Source organism: Limulus polyphemus, unplaced genomic scaffold (assembly GCF_000517525.1).
Source record: "Limulus polyphemus unplaced genomic scaffold, Limulus_polyphemus-2.1.2 Scaffold1420, whole genome shotgun sequence".
NCBI classification, from domain to species: domain Eukaryota; kingdom Metazoa; phylum Arthropoda; class Merostomata; order Xiphosura; family Limulidae; genus Limulus; species Limulus polyphemus.
The window spans coordinates 84,188-89,981 of NW_013667030.1; the positions used below are offsets into that span (position 1 = coordinate 84,188).

General features: G+C 30.5%; 1 protein-coding gene across 2 annotated transcripts in view; it reads right to left on the reverse strand.

Annotated features, from left to right (window-relative positions):
* Nucleotides 1-2,592: 2,592 nt before the first annotated feature.
* The window catches only part of LOC106463479 (attractin-like), a 110,620-nt gene continuing 107,418 nt past the window's right edge, over nucleotides 2,593-5,794 (reverse strand). Inside the window, exons 25-26 of one of the 2 annotated variants that reach the window (XR_002611504.1) lie at nucleotides 3,347-5,216; nucleotides 2,593-3,176 (exon numbers count right to left, since the gene is read on the reverse strand). The gene's annotated coding sequence lies outside the window, so the exon portion shown is untranslated. Of the gene's footprint in view, nucleotides 5,217-5,794 lie in introns of both variants that reach the window. The other variant, XM_013923518.2, reaches the window with a different exon arrangement.

A 5,794-nucleotide genomic window follows, 5' to 3' on the forward strand; every position in this document is an offset into this window, starting at 1 on the left:
CACAGACACTACCTTGCTCTTGTCCCTCAGTGACTCAGCAGTAAGTTTGGAAGCTTATAAAGCTACAAATTTGGTTTTGATACCCACAGTGGGTTCAGCAGAAATATCCCAATCTCTAGCTTTGTGCTTAACAACAAACAATCAAAGCTTTGCTCTTGTATTTTTCAGTGTTTCTCACTATAAACCCTTTGCTTTATCATATGGTTTAGAAGTGTTTAAGTTAATATTATTTAGACAAATCATATTTTTTTTGTTATAATACATGGCTGTTTTTGCTAAGTCCTGAATTAAACACATGCATTATATCTTCTTTGAGTTTAGCAAGTGTTCGCTTTCGACAGTGGTATAATTTTACTCCGTTTATGTAGAGGCACCTTTATTTTATTTACATTATTATAAACTTGGTTATTTGTGTGGGTAATAACATGCTATACACTCTTTTTTCTTATAGAACATCAGCATGAGTGCTACTTAAATCATTAATATCACAGTAAACGTTTTTCTGTATGTAAATAAGTATCTTTTTTGTTCAAAATCCATCAGGTTCCATAAAGAAGGCATTCCATTACCTTTTAAACTTCATTGATAACCTAATGTGACACAGAATGAGGCTAAAACTAAGCCCCTCTTCAAGGAATATTAAACATTCTGATGGCAGAGACTTGGAAATCAATATTTTACCTTTGTATTGATTCTGTGCACTGGGCAACAAGATGTTTAACAGAACTACTGGATGGAGAACAATTTATGAGTTCACAATTATACTCACGACAAGAAGTCAGGCAAAGACCACTGTGGTACAATTAAACCTAAAAAAAGTTAAAAAAAGAAAGTCACATTACAAAAAAGGTAAATGATAAGTAGATATTTTATTGTTTGTAACAATTTGGGTTGGGACCTAATTGCTCTGATGGAGAAAAAAACTTTTTCACATGTTAGTTACTTTTGTAATTACTGATTGAAATATGCATTACAGATGTTTCTAGGCTTTAAAACTGTTTTAATACTTCTGTGTAAAGAGAAGGCAGCTGCTGAACAACATCCACCATTGAGTCTTGAGCTACTTTTATCTGACCAAATAACGAAATTTGACTGTTCCTCTTACAGTGCAACCATGGTCCACAAATGTAATGTTTTTAGAGCAACAGAATGCTAACCATGAACTCTTGTACTCAGGTTTAGTTGCAGATATTGTGTGGCACTGCAATAGCTTGATTCTCTTGAGGTTGGATATAGTATTTGTTAATAGTATAAAAATTTGAAAGTTATGTATTTCAATGTATTTCAGATTCACTAATGATTTGAACACTTCTTCTGGATAACACATACCCATTTCTAATACAGAAGTCTTAATTTTTTTATATTTATGCATTCCTATACAGAACAGCTGATTGCATAAATTTTGATCGAAAGCACAATGGTGATTTTTCCATAATTTTCATCAATCCATCCAAGTAGTTACTCCGCTGGTTGCATGGCACGACACCAGATGGTGACATGTCTGTCAACCTCAGGCAGTAGGGGAGGGGTAAAGACAATGATGTCATAGTTCCACAAAATGTAACCAATTCTAAAATGTATGAGTAATTCATAATACCAATTCTTATAATAAACTATTAAGCAAAATAAGAGAGACAATTAAGTCTGGTTGCATAATGAATATTCTCTGACTGCATAAAGAAAGTCTAGACTAGTACAATGAAAAACCACATTGTGTAAAAGTGTAGCAACAATAATTTCTCACTTAACTGTAATCTTTTACATTTAATGCACAACATTTTTACTTAGATCTTTTTTTTCTTGCATAAAAACAAAACCCACTAAAACAACAGAAAATAAACTTTCAGTCTGAAATGTTTTATGACTTTGCATAATTCTAGAAGAACAGTATATTAAATTATCTCTATTAACTACTCATTAAGATCGAGAAAAAGATGGCTGGATAGTGTTGTAGAGGACTTCTTTGATGTTGGTATCAAAAATGAAGAAGAATCTGGGATTGCATAGAGCAGAAAGAGATGGAGAGATTTTGTGAGTGTGAAGGGGTCAACAGGCCCGTGTACTATAGGAGTGAATTAGTGAACGAATTATTCATTTAATTTTTAGTTCTGTCTATGTAGGTAGTTTATTTTGATCAAAAGTTATTGGTAATATACAAGATTTGGTGAATAGAAGTAAATATTTAGATTTAAGCATTATTACGTAGCTTTTTCTTTGATATAAATGTCTTGATATTTATCACCAATATTATTTTATGTGCAACCATTAATACAGTTTTTAGGGTGAGCATATACACTTTTATCTACATTTAAGTGCATAAATGTATTTGTAAAATAAACTTGTTGAGCACTAATAATTGCCATCTGTACTTTTTGAGGGTGGTCTTTCAACTGGGGAATGACAATTTATCATTATAAATTAGTCTTTCTCCACAGATGTTTTTATGAACTGGACATGAGAGTTCAAAAATTAAGTAATTATTATAAAGGTTATGTTTAGGTGTTGTGGGGAAAATATTGTACAAAGTAAGATTTAATAAGCAATTTTTCTGGTTGACTTTAGCACTTTTGAAATTTGACATACACTTCAATATAAAAATTTAACTACCTTTATTGACAGTTGGTTCATTCATATATTACAATCTGTACAAAAAAAAGTCATTTTGTTATCTATTACATTCAATGGTCAAATACTAGGCTTATAATTAATGTTCATTTTAAATGCACAAGAACCAGAATTATAATATAAATGACTTTCATAGAATTCTTACCCAAATTAAAAAATTAATTATCAGAATCAGAAACCTATAAAGTAGTTCCATTTGATCATTCCTTTTCATTATAAATGCAAGTGTAGCTATAATTAACTTAAATCCAGCATATAAACAATGTTTAAGGTTTTGAATAACTATGAAGCTCCTTTTCATGGTATTCACAGAGAAGTGCAAAAATACAAACTATAGTAGAGATAAACTTGGCATAATTTAAACATACATTTTCTGTGATGTTACTATACTATGATTTCTGTTATTTTGCTTTCATGATGACTAGGGCTGCTTTGTTCAAGTTGATGTTTTTATAACCATTTACCTTAAAAAAGAAGTTAAAGTGTGCAACATGTGATTTTCAATTCTTTCTTTAGGACTACAACTACCTGGTGTATAACTTGAGTACAACCTGATAAATTGTTGAGAGTAACCATTAGATGCCATGATGACTAGGGCTGCTTTGTTTAAGTTGATGTTTTTATAACCATTTACCTTAAAAAAGAAGTTAAACTGTGCAACATTTGATTTTCAATTCTGTCTTTAGGACTACAACTACCTGGTGTATAACTTGAGTAAAACCTGATAAAATGTTGAGAGTAACCATTAGATGCCATGGAGATAAAGTCTAGAAGACAACTAAAATGTGGATACAAATATTTGTTGTGCCACAAAGCATATAAGGTTGACAAAACAATGGATAATTTCATGTGAAAAAGAAGTGACTTAATATCTCAGGAATCTCTTTTGCTGTATTAAGATAAAGTTAGAGAACGAGCACAGACTAAAGCACTATCCGCCTGAAGTCTTAGAGTTACGTGTTGACTGGTCCTGATCAGATAATTTCATTGGCTTCTATACAACAAAGTGTATGCCACAGTCAGCTGATCCACTTCTGCACCCATCTCAGTAGCAGTACATCATTGGTTTTACAAACCAACAATACTTCCTAAGACCTAACTAAGTTTTAAAGAAATGGCTTTTCCTGTAGAGTTAATACTACAGAAAATTCACACAGACCAAAACCAACACTGTAAGGATTATCATTAATTTTTATGAATGCAGCCTTAGTTTATTGTTCCAAAACAAGGTTTTTAAAGAAGTAAAAATGCACCTTCGTTTCTAATGTCACTGTTCTATTTAAGATTTACTTAAAGTTTTCTGGTTGTGAGTTACTGTAAAAAGTTCAAAATACATCTAAAGATTTTACTTACAATGAAAAATGTAGGTAGACATATAAATAAATTGATCTCTTTTCCTCCCAATACAATTTTGTATGAATAAGATCATACACAGAAAAAGATTGTCATGTCATCAATCCTTACATTATCTCAATTGCCTCATTATAAATTATGAGATGTGATTTTACAGGAGACTAGTTTCAAAGAAACTGCATAAATCCATAATCACAGTTTAAAGAAAAAATTAACATCCAATTCTCTTTAACACAAAATGTTCCTTTCACCAGAAGTATTTTTAAGTTTTCTATAAAATCAAGTTTTCGTAAATGCACAGAACTTTTATTTAACAGTGAAACAGTTTGAAAAAAAAAGTTTTCATTTGACAATTTTATATTTCCTAATAACATATGTTGATAAAATTAAAATCACATGCCATTCAAAGAAATTTTGAACTGCCAAATTAATTAGAAATTACTATCATGAATATGACATAGAAAAGCATCTACCAAAGTCTATCAGTATTTTCTAACAGATGTGTTTAAATAACAAATATGTTAATACACAAAGTGGTGGTTCTGTAAACATGAAGTTTGGTACTCCAATCAAAATCACATTATAAAACAAAAAGTCAAATTTTTGATATAAATTGTTAATCAAGTTCAAATTGTTTAAATTTTTCCAAACAATCAGCCAGTGAAAGTTATTAAAATTTGTCTACAGTTATTAGAACATAAGATCAAATTGAACAACACACAGCTAAATTCTAATTTGTTCATGTTGAATCAAGTTGGAAACTCATGTAATATCTAGCTGGCATAACTATTTCCTGTTCAGTTAATTCAATTTCTATCAAAATTTACCATTTTGATAAAATATCTAAAATGAATTATAGCATGAATGTCTCAACTCTAAGCAAAATGTTATAAACTGATCAAATGACTGACCTTTAATATGTAGGTCACACATCTGGTTACAATGCAAGTACAACCTAATGTTGATAATTTACCCAGTTCCTAAAATATTTCACTGTAGGAAAACTTAAAAGATTTTTATGATTCTTCAATTTAAATATTTACTACTATATCATGACAAAACATAATGTTGCACTACCATTCAACATTATTAGAAATATAAACATGCTTAAAATTATGACACAGGCTTTTTTTTTTTGAGACACTAAAATATCATTAATAACAGTTCTGTCACATCACTGGCATTAATTTGAAAGCTGTAGTAGACTTTACTGAAGCATCTTGAAACATCCAAATTCACTATAAGAGAAAGGAAACAATCATATATATGGATACTGCAGTTTGAAAGTAATGCAGTAAATTAACTATACTAATATCAGTTCAAGTAAATTAAAGCAATTTCAGAACTCAAACTATGAACAGTCTAGTATATTTCCATAAACTGACATAAAATGTATTTCCTTACGTTGTAGCTGAATAACGTTTTCAAACATTGAAAATTGGTTAATAAACTGGACACGAAATAAAGAAATATTTTTGAGTTTTCTTTTCATACATCCAGTCTTAAGAGCTTTGTCAGTTCTGATGACCAATACATCTAGAAAAAGACTTTGATAGTTACCTTCGTCCTCTCTTGTGAACTTGACAGACTGTTGTTGGCTTTTGAGATGATTGTGGGATTCTTACAGTTCATTTGTTGAATGTGGCCATATGGCCATACTACAAGAACCATCAACAAACTTAGGATTTTAAAACTGTTGTTCTGGCCACACTACAAGAACCATCAACAAACATTAGGATTTTAAAACTGTTGTTCTGGCCACACCACAAGAACCACCAACAAGCTTTAAGATTTGAAAACTGTTGTTCTGGCCACA